This window comes from Giraffa tippelskirchi, chromosome X (genome assembly GCF_054371585.1).
Source record: "Giraffa tippelskirchi isolate mGirTip1 chromosome X, T2T-mGirTip1v1.2.pri, whole genome shotgun sequence".
Lineage (NCBI taxonomy): Eukaryota > Metazoa > Chordata > Mammalia > Artiodactyla > Giraffidae > Giraffa > Giraffa tippelskirchi.
This window is the reverse complement of record NC_137289.1, coordinates 40,714,204-40,730,079: the sequence shown is the minus strand read 5'-3', so window position 1 is coordinate 40,730,079 and position 15,876 is coordinate 40,714,204. Positions and strand designations below refer to the sequence as shown.

At 48.8% G+C, this 15,876-nt stretch overlaps 1 long non-coding RNA gene across 1 annotated transcript; it reads right to left on the bottom strand.

Annotated features, from left to right (window-relative positions):
• Positions 1-12,780: 12,780 nt before the first annotated feature.
• Positions 12,781-15,436, bottom strand: LOC145537076 (uncharacterized). Its single transcript, XR_014076165.1, has 2 exons — positions 14,631-15,436; positions 12,781-14,538 (listed from the first exon to the last, which is right to left on the bottom strand). It is a non-coding gene; the product is annotated as an uncharacterized LOC145537076 (long non-coding RNA).
• Between the last annotated feature and the right edge of the window lie 440 nt (positions 15,437-15,876).

Below are 15,876 nucleotides of genomic sequence, written 5' to 3'. Positions count from 1 at the left end.
AGCACAAAATGCTATTCTTGTAGTTGATAAGCTCAAAGAATTGAGCACTTATTCCCACATAAGAAGCAGTATCCACTAAAACCTGAGGTTAAGGAAGGGTTAAGACCCATCATCGAAAATTTAAAGGAGCAGGGACTATTAATTCCCTGTAACAGTCCATGCAACACTCCTATTTTGGGTATAAAGAAATCAAATGGTAACTGGAGACTAGTTCAAGACTTAGGAATAATAAATGAGGCTGTAGTTCCTTTACATCCTGTGGTGCCTAATCCTTATACTCTATTGTCTGAAATTCCTGAACGAGCCAAATATTTCTCAGTAATGGATGTAAAAGATGCCTTCTATTCAGTGCCTTTGGCGGAGGAAAGTCAATTTCTATTTGCCGTTGAAGACCCTACGCAGCCAGCGTCTCAGTTAACCTGGACAGTTTTGCCCCAGGGATTTCGTGACAGTCCTCACTTATTTGGACAAAGTTTGTCCCGGGATCTACAACACTTTAATAGTTCTGGAGCGGTGGTGTTACAATATGTAGATGATATTTTGCTCTGTGCTGAGACAGAGGAAGCTTGTTCACAAGCCTCAGAAGATGTCTCAAACTTTCTGGCAGGCTGCGGTTACAAGGCATCAAGAGAAAAGGCTCAGCTTTGTCAACAATCTGTTAGATATCTGGGCCTAATCATATCAGAAGGGACTAGGGCCATAGGCCCCGAGAGAATTAAACCTATACTAAATCATCCCCTACCTATGACTTTAAGACAACCGAGAGGATTTTTGGAAATCACAGGCTACTGTCGCATTTGGATTCCGGGTTATGGGGAACTTGCCTGGCCTTTATATAAACGTATCGCTGAAACTGAGCAGGCCCAAACCGACAAACTGGTTTGGGCTCCAGATACTCAAAAGGCTTTTAAGGTTCTACAGGCGGCTCTCCTGCAAGCTCCCGCTCTGAGCTTGCCCACAGGGTCAGAATTTCATTTGTTTGTCACTAAAAGAAAAGGTATGGCCTTGGGAGTTTTAACACAACCCCGAGGACCTCACCAGCAACCTATTGCTTATCTAAGCCGACAATTAGATGTAATTTCACGTGGGTGGCCCCACCGCCTAAGAGTAATTGGAGCAGCGGCTTTATTAGCACCAGAAGCTTTAAAAATAATTAATGGATGAAACCTTACTGTACTGACTTCTCATGATGTGAGTGGAATCTTAAATTCTAAGGTTAATATCTGGATGACAGACAGTAGGCTTCTTAAATATCAGTCATTGTTGTTAGAAGGACCAGTAACTAAGCTTAAAGTTTGTGGGAATTTAAATCCTGCCACTTTCCTTCCTGAGAAGGAAAATGAAACACCAGATCGTGATTGTTCCCAATTTCTAACTTTAAACTATGCAGCTCGGGAAGATCTAATGGATACCCCATTAGACAATCCTGACATGGAAATATTTACAGATGGCAGTTCTCTTGTTCGAGATGGAAAGCATAAAGCAGGTTATGCAGTGGTGATGGCTGAACAGGTTTTTAAAACAAAATCTCTCCCCCAGGGAACTAGTGCTCAGTTAGCGGAGCTTGTGGCTCTGACCCGAGCTCTAGAGTTAAACAAAGGGCAGCGAGTAAATATCTACACTGATTCTAAGTCTGCTTATTTGACTTTACATGCTTGTGCTGCCATATAGAAAGAAAGGCAGGTTAACACAGCAACAGGAGAACCTATTAAACATTTCAGAGAGATCGGGAGACTTTTAACTGCTATATATTGTCCTGAGGAAGTAGCTGTTATGCATTGCAAAAGACACAACAGGGATGGGAGTAAAATAGCCCGAAGGTAATCAGCTGGCTGACGCCAGAAAAGCAGCACTTTACCCAATCCCCTTCACTACAGACGCCTTTGATCTGGACAGGTCCTGTGGAGCGGGAAAAACCACAATATACTGAGGAAGAATTAGAAAGATGAGAAAAGAGGAGCAAAGATTACTGATAAAGGATGGTTACAGTCCGAAGATGGATGATTAATAATTCCTGAAAATGCTCAATGGAAAATCCTTAAGGGTTTACACCAGAGTTTTCATTTGGGTGCAGAGAGTACTTACCAGATGGCTTCTCATTTGTTTGAAGGTAAAAATGTAATAAAAACTTGAAAGAACATTATCAAAAGGTGTGAGGTTTGTCAAAAAAATAACCCAAAGACTAAAAAGCTGGCAAAATCTGGATTACAACGAAGTGGAAAGGATCCTGGAGAGGACTGGGTGGGAAATTGATTTTACTCATATGCCAAAAGCTAATGGATATTCTTTTTTTTTTTTTTGCTAATGGATATTCTTGCATACAAGTTTGGGTGGATACTTTTGCTGAATGGATTGAGGCTTTTCCCTGTCATAGTGAACAGGCTAAGGAGGTTATAAAGATTTTAATCCATAGAATTATCCCCAGGTTTGGGCTGCCACGGAGCCTTCAGAGTGACAACGGCTCCGCCTTTAAAGCTGCCGTAACTCAGGGGGTGTCTAAAGCTCTAGGAATAGAATATCACTTACACTGTTCCTGGAGACCCCAATCCTCAAGAAAGGTTGAAAAAGCTAATGACATTATCAAAAGACACCTGCGTCAATTAACTCAAGAGACTCAGGACAATTGAAGTCCTACCCATAGCTTTAATGAGGGCTCGAACTGCCCCCAAAAAGGAGGGACTGTCCCCCTTTAAATGTATTTATAGAAGGCGTTTCTTACGCACAGACATTGTTATAGACCCTGAAGCCTTGGAATTAACTAATTATGTAACTCGGCTCTCAGCTTTTCAACAGGCATTAACAGAACTCCGGGAGAGGACTCCTGACCCAGCCTCTGAGTCAAGCAAGCCTCTATTTGAGCCAGGAACTGAGGTCCTCATACAAACTTTGGGTCTGGTGGCCAATCCCTTGAGCCCCTCTGGGAAGGTCCTTGCCAAGTTATTCTTTCTTCTCCCACAGCTGTCAAAGTGCCAGGAATTGATTCGTGGGTACATCACACTCGAGTTAAGAGGTGGCACCCTGACCAGAACTAAGTGGCTTCATTTTATGTCTTGACTTTCTATGCTCTGACTTTGTACCTTTCAGATGGGCCTGATCATCTATGTGAGCCTACTTCTGCTGACTCCAAAGGTCCTGAGTCTGCCGTTTGATCCTCAAGATAATGCCTTCCTGTCCTGGGCTCACTCCTACGCTGCCTTTCATAATCGGTCTAACTGCTGGGTCTGCGGAGCACTCCCCTCTTCATCAGTGGAAGGCTTCCCGTGGTGGACATCTCCACTTCAAGGAAAAGACTTTCTCCAAGTCTGCGAATACCTTCGACAACAATCCTATGTGACGCCTCTTCTTAAACTAATGACATCTAACAACCCTAAAATGGACTGGTGCAACACTTTGTACCTTAACTATGGACATAACGTGACTTTTAATTTTGATTATACATTGTCTCGGTTTAATGACTCTTTTGCCACACATAAGGCAAATAGGTCTAGATCTAATGGCTTTTTACCTGATGTTTATCAAATATGGGATGAGGTTATATGGCTAACTCCTGAAAAAGGACGTCTAATATCTACTGCCCCTATATGCTGGGAACAAATACAGCCATCCCCGGAAGTTAGTCAACAACTTAATTATAATGATTGGAAACACTTGGGACTTTTGCCTCGGGAAATATGCAATGTAATCATTCCCGTATTTTCCAACCCCAATTCAGGTCCTCCCTTTGTCTGGCCAGGCACTGATTGGGACTGGATATCTCAGTCACGCTGGCTTGCTCCAAACGGGACTTATTGGATATGTGGCTCTTACCTATGGGCATGGCTTCCCCCTGGTTGGACAGGGAGATGCACCCTAGGTCTCGCCTTTACTCACGGCTCTATCTTTTCAGAGCTTCCAAAAAAACCTGCTAATTTACCCCACCTTAAAACTCGGTGGGCAAGGTCTATATTTCACTGGTATGATTATTTGGCTGCAATGTTTGTTCCCTCTTTGGGAACTACAGACGTTATGCTACGAGTAGGTGCTTTGACTAATTTTACTCAACAGGCATTGCAAGATTCTCAAAAAGCTATTTCAGCTCTTAATGCTGAACAAGCACAAATTAGAAAGGTGGTTTTACAAAACAGATTGGCTTTAGATATTCGGAGAGCTGCGCAACGAAGAACTTGTGCCATTATTCATACCCAGTGCTGTACATATATACCTGATACGAGCACCAACGTTACTCATTTTGCTAAACACATGAACAAGATGATTGGGGCTATGGATACTCCTGGAGCCTCGATTGCCTCACTTTGGGAGACGTTAACTAGTTCCCCATGGGGGAAAACTAGTTTAATTACAATAATTCTGGTGATTTTGTTTTTGCTGTTTACTCCCTGCATCCGTAACTGTGTAACTGGATTTGTTTCTAGGTGCATGAGAGCTTTTAAGTTACAGATGGTGATGGTGGCTCAAATGCCTGCTACTGCTGCAGCTTCCTCCAACTACTATTTGGGGCCCCTGGATCAGACACCCTCAATATGAGAGTTAGGAGAATATGTTGCCTCAATAATTTAGGGACAACGCCCCTTGTCAGCTTGGAAGCAGTTATGGAACAAAAACGACGTCCCTTTTCCCTAGGCAACATAATTCTCCTAAAAGAAAAGGGGGGAATGAGAGAGGGCAACAGGCAGGAAGGCCAGGGGTCTCCAAACGGAGGAAATAGGCTGCAAGTGTCAGGCATTTTATCTCTCTTAAGCGGCAGGAAAAAACAAACTAGCGATATTTTCCCCCTTCTCTATACAAATTTAAAAGAGGTTTCTCTTAAAATACTGTGTTGTCTCATGCATCGAACATGGAATGGTGTTCTGTTTCACGTATGATAATATACATGTTTCAATGCTATTCTCCCAGAATGTCCCACCCTCAGGGCTGGGGCAATGGGATGACCCAGAGGGATGGGATGGGGAGGGAGGTGGGAGGGGGGTCCAGGAAGGGGAACACATGTAAACTCATGGCTGATTCATGTCAATGGATGGCAAAAACTGCTACAATATTGTCAAGTAATTAGACCCCAACTAAAATAAATAAATGTATTAAAAAAAAATACTGTGTTGCCATGACACCTGGTTTCACCTGAAGTTAACTATTCTCAAACTTTGAGTTAACCAATGCATTTTTCTTAAGGAAATGTTTGTCTTAAGCTATGTTAATGTACTCTGCATTTACCCCAAATGCTGTCTTCCGCCTAATGGCTCAGAACCTACCTGGCAAACCAGCATGTTAAACTCAGAATGGCACCAGACCCCTCATCCATAGGATGTATTTTCGAATAATCTGGTCACTGGACATTCCGAGTCATAAAACGATTGACTTGAATTTTGCAGAAAGGCAGATCATGCAAATAGTTTCATTTACATAGATTAGGGGAACAATGTCTGAGTATAAGACATTTCTTCCTTACATTAACAAACTGCTAGTGACTATATAACATCCAGCTGAAGGCTAGCAGGGGGGTGCTCTTCCTGCCCCCTTCTGATGCCTATGTCAGAAGCTTTCTCTATCTCCTTTATACTTTAATAAAACTTGATCACACCAAAGCTCTGAGCGATCCAGCCTCGTCTCTGGCCCAGGATTGAATTCTTCTCCTCCAGAGGCCAAGAATCCCGGCCGTTTTTCTGTGGCTCAGCAACAACCTTTCACTAGCAAGTAAGGTTCTTAAAGAAAAAATCATCACTGGGCTCCACATGTCACCCACACCAGGAAACTGAAAGAATCTTTGTCATTAAACACTTCAACAGGCAAAACCAAACCGTTACCAATATCTTTGGGCACATGGTGGTCAGGATGCAGGGGAGATCCAGGGATTTCTTAGAGATGAGCCCAGGGTCCTGTACAGACAGACAGAAAGTGCCCTGATTCCATCATCCAAGGCTTCCAGCAGGAGGCAGCCACACTGGAAGCCTTCTAGAAAAGGATCTTCTTTATCAGAATAAACATTGTTCAAATTGAAAGCATATTGGTTATTATTTGCCAACCTAAAATATTCTTAAAAGCCTGACCCCAGATCTTTGCAGTTCCCACTGGTTCCTTTGTGTTCAGATTGTCAGGGTGGAAACATTCCGTCATTTCAAATTAGTTTCTTCTAATTCTGTTATTGGCTATTATATGAAGGAAAGGTCACACTTGAAAAAATACATAAGAAAATTCCTGCAAAAAGATTGAGTCAAGGAGCCCATAAGCTGCATGAACTCTGCCTTCTAACAGTTTCAATTTCAAAGACTGACGGCAGAAGAAGAAGGGGACGACGGGGGGCGAGATGGTTGGATGGCATCACCGACCCAACGGACATGAGTTTGAGCCAACTCTGGGAGATGGTGAAGGACAGGGAAGCCCAGCGTGCTGAAATCTATGGGGTCGCAAAGAGTTGGACACGACTGAGTGACTGAACAGCAACAAGCAGCTTCAATTTTCTGCCTGGAGAAATCGGATAAAATAGGCATCCTGATTTTTTCACTTCTCTGTTCAAACTCTGCTACAATGAAATTGATATTCATATCAACATGTAAGGATTTCTGAGTTTTGAGATGTCACACCAAGGTAAGAGGTGCTGGTGAAAATAGAACGCTACTGGTAGGCAAAACATTCTTAAAGCTTTGTTTCAAATTGGATTTAAATACAACACTACATGGTTACATGAAGTCTGAACCGAGAGTCTAAATACAGCAGGCAGTATGTAAAAGCAAATTTGACATCCCGTATGTGGGAGTAAAAGCTACCGGTTTTTGCAGTAGTCATATACGGATGTGAGAGTAGGACCGCAAAGAAGGCAGAGCACCGAAGAACTGATGCTTTCAAACTGTGGTGCTAGAGAAGACTCTTGAGAGTCCCTTGGACTGCAAGGAGATCAAACCAGTCAATCCTAAAGGAAATCAGTCCTGAATATTCATAGGAAGGACTGATGCTGAAACCAAAGCTCCAATCCTTCGGCCACCTGATGTGAAGAGCCGACCCACTGGAAAAGACTGATACTGGGAAAGATTGAAGGCAAATGGAGAAGGGGACGACAGAGGGAGAGATGGTTGGATGGCATCACCAATTCAGTGGACAGCAGTTTGAGCAATCTCCAGGAGATGGTGAAGGACAGGGATTCCTGGCGTGCTGCAGTCCATGGGGTCACAAAGAGTCAGACACAACTCAGCAACTGAACAGCAACAACCACGGGAGAGTAAATGTTTCTTGTCAGATCTGCAGCTGGTATGCACAAATTGGTTGACAGCACTCTCCAACATAGATTGTCTCCAAGTCTGATTAAGTGTGTCACAAGGGCATGAATCAAAGTGATGTATTCGTTCCAGGATGGAATAGAATGTTACTTGGAACAGTCTGTAAAACGTACACCGAGTCTGTAATCCACTCAAGATTTCAAAGAATAAAACATTTACCTGAAATTTAAAGCCTCTTGGAAAGTTGTGTTCTATCTATGAAAACATTTCATAGATTTCTTTTCATAATCATTTTTCACAGTGATATAACACTTTCACTCCTCAGTTGCTGATGTTATTACCAAGATAAACTTGTCCTCATGGGTGTGGGAGATAAAGTTGACCCATTGTGATTGTTCTCTGGTCAAATGACTCTCGCAATTTCTAATTATGTTCTACATCCACAATATTTCTTGTTATACCCATCAAAGTCTACTTCTCAGATCTTCATGTACACCAAATAATAGATACCTGGTGAGTTCAGATTATATTAAACACTCTTTCCACAGCTCTTCCCATGTCGATTGAATCAGAACAAGGTGAAGCAGGGAGAAGAGTTGAAATTTTCAATGATTTCTAAGGCCTCTAAAAAAAACATTAGACAGAAACCCTAGCCTTTACTGGTCTATACGAAAGAATCACAATGTGCCTGTTTCATGAAATTGCAACAACTGACTAACTAGAGTTGCAACAAGTTGGAGTTATGCTTGGAATGATTTGAGTTGAAACAGTTTGGATGTGGCCATGTGAGGATATATATAGGATGATACATACTTAAGGAGGTATCAACAAGTATGAATCCATAAATTGATAAGGTATACTTTGTAAACAAAGATGAAACATTGAATTTGTTTTCACTATCTGACCCTTCCAGAATTTGCCATCATCTACTGACTCCCCTGGGGACTTGGTTTATTGCCACCAGATTAAAACTAGTTACATGAATCGTGGTTAGCTTTGTTCTCTTTGTTTGAAATTGTTTATGTTTCTCTCTCCTAGTATACTCTTATAAAGGCCACGATCTTTATCACTTATTTTGTCGATAAGGTTGTCTCTTGCATTTTCCACTGTGTAACCATCTTCCATGTATACAGATATTGATATGTCTATGTATATAGATATTTATGTTTCTATGTATCTAGGTATTTATGTATCTATATATCTATGCATATAGACATTTATATATCTATGTACCTAGACATTTATATCACTATCAATCTGGACGTTTATGTATCTATGTACCTAGACATTTATAATTAAGTACACTTATGTATACACAAATAGATGTTTTACCAGTGTAACAGGGCCTGATAAAAAGGGAACGCTCCTACAAAAAGAGTCAGACATGACTTGGCGACTGAACAACAACAACAAAATAGAAAATACATTCCGTTCACCTGCCACCAACAACACATAGTATGTCAGTGCCACTACAGTATAAAATAAAGGTTCGTTTAAAAAAAGAATGCTCAGGGGGACTTCCCTGCAGTTCAGTGGTTAAGATTCTATGCTGCCAATGCAGAGGGCGAAGGTTCGATCCTTGGGCAGGGAAATAAAGATCCCACGAGCCGCGTGGCATGGCCAATAAATACATAAAATTATTAAAATAAATACATAAGAATGTTCAGGAAGAACACACAAGCTTTGGGGTGTTTCTTCAGGTACATTCCATATTAAATTACAGTCCTGAGTTAAAACTCGAAAGTTTTCATTGCCAAGGTTATCACAACTGGGCATGCAAGAATCCTGCCGCCTTGTGGCCATTCCCTGAAATAGCAACCTTAAGAGTTTTGCTTATGAGTACCTCTTTGTTGTTCAGTCCCCAAGTCGTGACCCACACTCTGTGACCCCATGGACTGCAGCACGCCAGGCCTCCCTGTCCCTCATGATCTCCCGGAGTTTGCTCAAACTCACGTCCATTGAGTCGGTGGTGCCATCCACACAATCTCATCCTCTGTCGCTCCCTTCTCCTCTTCCCTTTACGACCCCTCACCCCATGGTGGATTTGGGGCTGACCTCGCACCTCACCCCATGGGGGAGCTGGGGCTGACCCCACATCACCCAGTGGTGGAGCTGGGGCTGACCCCACTACTAACCCCACAGTGGAGCTTGAGCTGACCCCACACCTGACCCCACGGTAGAGCTCGGGCTGACACCACACCTCACCCAACGGTTGAGCTGGTACTGATCCGACACCTGACCCCATGGGCCGGCTGGTTCTAACCCCACACCTCACCACACGGAGGAGCTGGGGCTGACACCACACGTCTCACCACGGATGAGCTGAGGCTCACCTCACACCTCACCTGTCGGTGGAGCTGGGCCCAACCCCACACCTCAAGCCAAGTGGATCTGGGGCTGATTCAACACACCATCCGACGGTGGACCTGGGGCTGACCCAACACCTCATATCATGGTGCAGCTGGGGCTGACCCCACACCTCACCCCTGGTGGGGCTGACCCAACACCTCACCCCACGGTGGATTTGGGGCTGACACCACACCTCATCCCACGGAAGAGTTGCAGACTGACCCCACACCTCACCCCATGGTGGAGCATGGGCTGACCCCACACCTCACCCCATTGTGGAATTGTGGCTGACACCACACCTAACCGCACGGTGGGGGCTTACCCACAACCTTAGCCCACAGTAGGGCTTACCCCACACCTCACACCATGGTGGACCTGGGGCTGATCCCATACCTCACCCCACGGAGGAGATGAGGCAGGAACCCACACCTCACCCAATGATGGAGTTGGAGCTGAATACACACCTCACCAATGGAGGGGTTGGGAAATGACCCCACATCTCACCCCATGGAGCAGTTGGGGGCTGTCCCCACACCTCACCCCATGATGAAGTTGGGACTGATCCAAAACCTCACCCCACGGAGGAGTTGGGGACTGAACCCACACCTCACCCCATGGTGGAGCTGGTGCTGACCTCACACCTCACCCCCAGTGGGGCTGACCCAACATCTCATCCCATGGTGCATTCGGGGCTGACACCACACCTCACTGCACGTGGAGTTGGGTGGACCCCTCACCTGACCCCAAGTGGATTTCCGCCTGATTTACACCTCACCCCACTTTGGGTTGGGGGCTGACCCCACACTTCACCCCAAATGGAATTGCTGGCTGTGGGTTGGGGCTGATCCCATAGCTCACACCACGGTGGAAATGGGCCTGACCCCACACTTTATCCCACGTGTGTTAGGGCTGACGACATACCTCAACCAACTGTGGAGCTTTGGCTGAACCCACAACTCACCCCAAGTGGAGTTGGATCTGACCCCACACCTCACCTCAAGGTGGACCTTGCGGTGATCCCACACCTCATCCCATGTAGAGTTGCACTAACCCCACACAACAACCCACGTGGAGTTGGCGGTTGATCCCACACCTCAGCCCACGGTGGACCTGGGTCTGATACCACATTTCAACCCAGGTGGAGATGGGGCTGACTCCGCAGCTCAACCCACATGGAGTTTTGGCTAATCCCACTCCTCTCCCCACGTGGAGCTGGGGGCTGAGCACACACCCCACCCCACAGAGGAGTTGGTCTGACCCCACACCTCACCACGTGGCGGGGTTGGGAGCTGACCCCACACCTCACCCAATGGTGGAGCTGGTGCTGACCCCACACCTCACCCCCAGTGGGGCTGACCCAAACATCACCCCACGGTGGATTTGGGGCTGACAACACACCTCATCCCATGGAAGAGTTGGGGACTGACCCCACACCTCAACCCACGGAGGACTTGTGAGTAGACCCCAGACCTCAGCCCACGGTGGAGCTGGGGCTGACCACACAACTCACTCCACAGTGGAGATAGGGCTGACCCCACACCTCACCCCACGGTAGAGATGGGCCTTACCCCACACCACACCCTACAGTGGAGTCGTGGATGACCACACACCTCACCCCATGGTGGACCTGGGGCTGACCCAACACCTCATCCCACGGTGGAATTAGGGCTGACACCACACCTCACCACTCGGAGGAGTTGGGGGCACACCCCACAACTCACACAATGGAGGAGTTTGGGGTAGACCCCAGACCTCACCCCTCTGTGGACCTGGGGCTGACCACACACCTCACCCCACAGTGGAGATGGATCTTACTCCATACCACACCCTACGGTGGCGTTTTGGCTGACCACACATCTCACCAGATGGTGGAGCAGGGGCTGACGGCACAGCTCACCCCATGGTGGAGCTGGTGCTCACCACACAACTCACCCCATGTGGAGTTGAGACTGACCCCACACCTCACCACACATACAGTTGGTGCTGACCCCACACCTCACCCCTCGTGGGGTTGTGTGAACCGACACCTCACCCCACGTGGAGCTGGAGCTGACCTCAATCTCACCCCATGGTGGAGTTAGGGGCTGACCCCAGACTTCACCCCACAGAACAGTTGGGCTGACGCCACACCTCACCCCATGGTGGAGCTGGGGCTGAACCCATACCTCACCCCACGTGGAGTTGGGGCTGATCCCACAGCTCACACCACAATGGAAATGGGCCTGACCCCACCCCTCATCCCACACGTGTTAGGGCTGACGACATACCTCACCCTACTGTGGAGCAAGCACTGACCCACAACTCACCCCAGGTGGAGTTGGATCTGACCCCACATCTCACCTCAAGGTGGACCTGGGGCTGATCCCACATCTCGCCCCACTGTGGAGCTGGGGCTGAACCCACTTCTCACCCCAAGTGGAGCTGGGGGTGAAGCCACTCCAAACCCCATGGTGCAGCTGGGGCTGACCTCAAACAACACCCCATGTGTAGTTGGGGGCTGACCCCTCACCTCACCCCATGGAGGAGTTGGGGGCTGACCCACACCTAAACCCTTGGTGGAGCTGGCAGTGACCCACACCTCACCTCCCTGGATTTCGGGGCTGAGGCCACACCTCACCCTCTGTGTTGAGCTGACCCCACACCTCCACTCAGTTCCACCTAGAGATGATCCTCTACATCCCTCAGGTAGAAAAATGGATGAACTTCACAATTACGTCTCAGAGAGCCTGAGTCTGAGCCTACATCTCACCTCAAGTGTAACAGTGCTTGTTCCCACACTTGAGCTCCTTGGCAGCTAGGAGTCATCCTACAACGCATCAGTGTTGGGTGGAGCTGAAGAAGATCCCAGGGTGGATCACACACATCACTTCGGTTTACACTGGAGTTTTTACCTGTCACCTCAGGTTAACATGCAGTTGACCTCCCACCTCACCTTGTGCAGAACTGCAATTGATCCCACCCCAGTCACCGCAGGACGTCTGTCTCAGCAGCTGACTGACAGGACATCCAAATGGGCTCATCCCTTATCATTGTTGTTCAGTCACTGAGTCATGTCTGACTCTCTGCGACCCCATGGACTGCAGCACACCAGCCTTCCCTGTCCCTTCACTATCTCTCGGAGTTTGCTAAAAACTCACGTCCATTCAGTCGGTGAGGCCATCCAACCATCTCTTCCTCTACCCCTTATCATTTGCTGGTTTAAGTGACAAATGAGGGGAGACTGACATTTTGTTACCGTGCCTGCCTCCCGAGACAGGCCTGGAGGTACCTGAGCAACACAGCTTTTATTTAAGGTGAGTCTGAAGGCAAAGCATGGGGGACGAGGGGCGAGGGCGGGGGTCCAGTGCTGGCGTGCAGGCTCCGCCTCTGCTCCCCATGCCTCCGTCTATGATTCTGTTCAGCCAGAAGGAGCCCCGCGAGCTATGTGAAGAGAAACAGCTGCTCCTCCTTGTCCTTGTCCATCAGCTCGTGCTTGGACTGCTCCTTGGTCTTCAGGGCAGGTGGCTGAGACTGGCACACTAGCCTCTTGCCCCGCTGAGGGGAGAGGACGCCGTGAGCCTGCACCCTGGCCTCAAGGTGGGTACTGAACCCTAACCCTAACAGCAAACCCTAACCCAACCCCTAACCCCTAACCCTAACCCTTTCTAGGACCTTGACACCACCTCTGACGGCTTCGTGGCGTCTTTCCTCTCTAGGAACGGACGCCACCTCTCACTGATCCCAGACGTCTTTCCTCTCTAGGACTGGACGCCGCCTCTCACTGATCCCTGACGTTGTCCTCTCTAGGACAGGACGCCGCCTCTAACTGATCAGAGACCTCATTCCTCTCTAGGACTGGACGCCGCCTCTCACTGATCCCAGACGTCTTTCCTCTCTAGGACTGGACGCCGCCTCTCACTGATCCCTGACGTTGTCCTCTGTAGGACCTGACGCCGCCTCTCACTGATCCCAGAGGTCGTCCTCTCTAGGACCGGACTCCGCCTCTCAGAGCTCCATGATATCTTTCCTCTCTAGGACATGATGCCGCCTCTCACTGGTCCCTCACGTCTTCCTCTCTAGGACCTGACGCCGCCTCTTACTCATCCCTGACGTATTCCTCTCTAGGACATGATGCCGCTTCTCACTGATCCCAGACGTCTTTCCTCTCTAGGACCAGACGCCGCCTCTCACTGATCCCAGACGTCTTTCCTCTCTAGGACTGGACGCCGCCTCTCACTGATCCGTGACGTCATCCTCTCTAGGAGCCGACGCCGCCTCTCACTGATCCCAGACGTCTTTCCTCTCTAGGACCTGTCGCCGCCTCTCACTGATCCGTGACGTCTTTCCTCTCTAGGACCTGTCGCTGCCTCTTACTGATCTGAGGTCGTCCCCTCTAGGACCGGACACTGCCTCTCATGGCTCCTTGACGACTTTCCGTGATATCTTTTGTCTCTAGGACCTGTTGCAGCCTGTCAGTCATCCCTAACGTCTTCCTCTCTAGGCGGTGACGCAGCCTCTCACTTATCCCTCCGGTCTTCCTCTCTAGGAAGTGACGTTGCCTCTCACTGATCCCTGACGTCGTCCTCTCTAGGATTGGACGCCGCCTCTCACTGATCCCAGACGTCTTTCCTCTCTAGGACTGGACGCCGCCTCTCACTGATCCCAGACGTCTTTCCTCTCTAGGACTGGACGCCGCCTCTCACTGATCCCAGACGTCTTTCCTCTCTAGGACTGGACGCCGCCTCTCACTGATCCGTGACGTCATCCTCTCTAGGACTGGACGCCGCCTCTCACTGATCCCACACGTCTTTCCTCTCTAGGAGCGGACGCCCCCTCTCACTGATCCCAGACGTCTTTCCTCTCTAGGACTGGACGCCGCCTCTCACTTATCCCAGACGTCTTTCCTCTCTAGGACTGGACGCCACCTCTCACTGATCCGTGACGTCATCCTCTCTAGGACCGGACGCCGCCTCTCACTGATCCCAGACGTCTCTCCTCTCTAGGACTGGACGCCGCCTCTCACTGATCCCTGACGTTGTCCTCTCTAGGACAGGACGCCGCCTCTAACTGATCACAGACGTCTTTCCTCTCTAGGACTGGACGCCGCCTCTCACTGATCCCTGAGGTCGTCCTCTCTAGGAACGGACGCCTCCTCTCACTGATCCCTGACGTCGTCCTCTCTAGGATGTGACACTGGCTCTCACGGCTCCGTGATGCTTTTCCTCTCTAGTACCCGTGCCCACCTTTCAATGATCCCTGACGTCGATCCTCTCTAAAACGTGACACCGCCTCTGACATATCCGTGATATCTTTCCTCTCTAGGACCGGACGCCGCCTCTCACAGCTCCGTGATATCTTTCCTCTCTAGGACCTGACGCCGCCTCTCACTGATACCTGAGGTCGTCGTCTCTAGGACCTGACGCCACCTCTCACTGGTCCCTGACGTCTTCCTCTCTAGGACGTGGGGCCGCCTCTCACTGATCGCTGTCGTATTGCTCTCTAGGACCTGAGGCCGCCTCTTACTCATCCCTGACGTATTCCTCTCTAGGACATGACGCCGCTTCTCACTGATCCCTGAGGTCGTCCTCTCTAGGACGGGACGCTGCCTCTCACTGATCCCAGACGTCTTTCCTCTCTAGGACTGGACGCCGCCTCTCACTGATCCCTGACATCGTCCTCTCTAGGACGTGACGCCACCTCTCATTGATCCCAGACGTCTTTCCTATCTAGGATGTGACAGCACCTCTCACGACTCCAGTCTTTCCTCTCCAGGCCGGGTCGCCGCCTCTTATGGCTCCGTAGCGTATTTCCTCCCTAGGACCGGACACCGCCTCTCACTGATTCCTGACGTCTTTCCTCTCTAGGAAGTCGTGCCGCTTCTCACTGATCCCTGACGTCTTTCCTCTCCAGTATTGGACACCGCCTCTGACGGCTCTGTGACGTCTTTCCGTGACGTCTCTCCTGTCTAGGACCTGTCGCCGCCTCTCACTGGTCCTTGAGGTCTTCCTCTCTAGGACTTGAGGCCGCCTCTCACTGATCCCTGACATCGTTCCTTTCTAGAACGTGACACCGCCTCTCACATCTCCGTGTTATCTTTCCTCTCTAGGACCTGACGCCGCCTCTCACTGATCCCAGAGGTCGTCCTCTCTAGGACCGGACTCCGCCTCTCAGAGCTCCATGAAATCTTTCCTCTCTAGGACATGATGCCGCCTCTCAGTGGTCCCTCACGTCTTCCTCTCTAGGACCTGACGCCGCCTCTCACTGATCCCTGAGGTATTCCTCTCTAGGACCTGAGGCCACCTCTCACTGATCCCTGACATCGTTCCTCTCTAGAACGTGACAC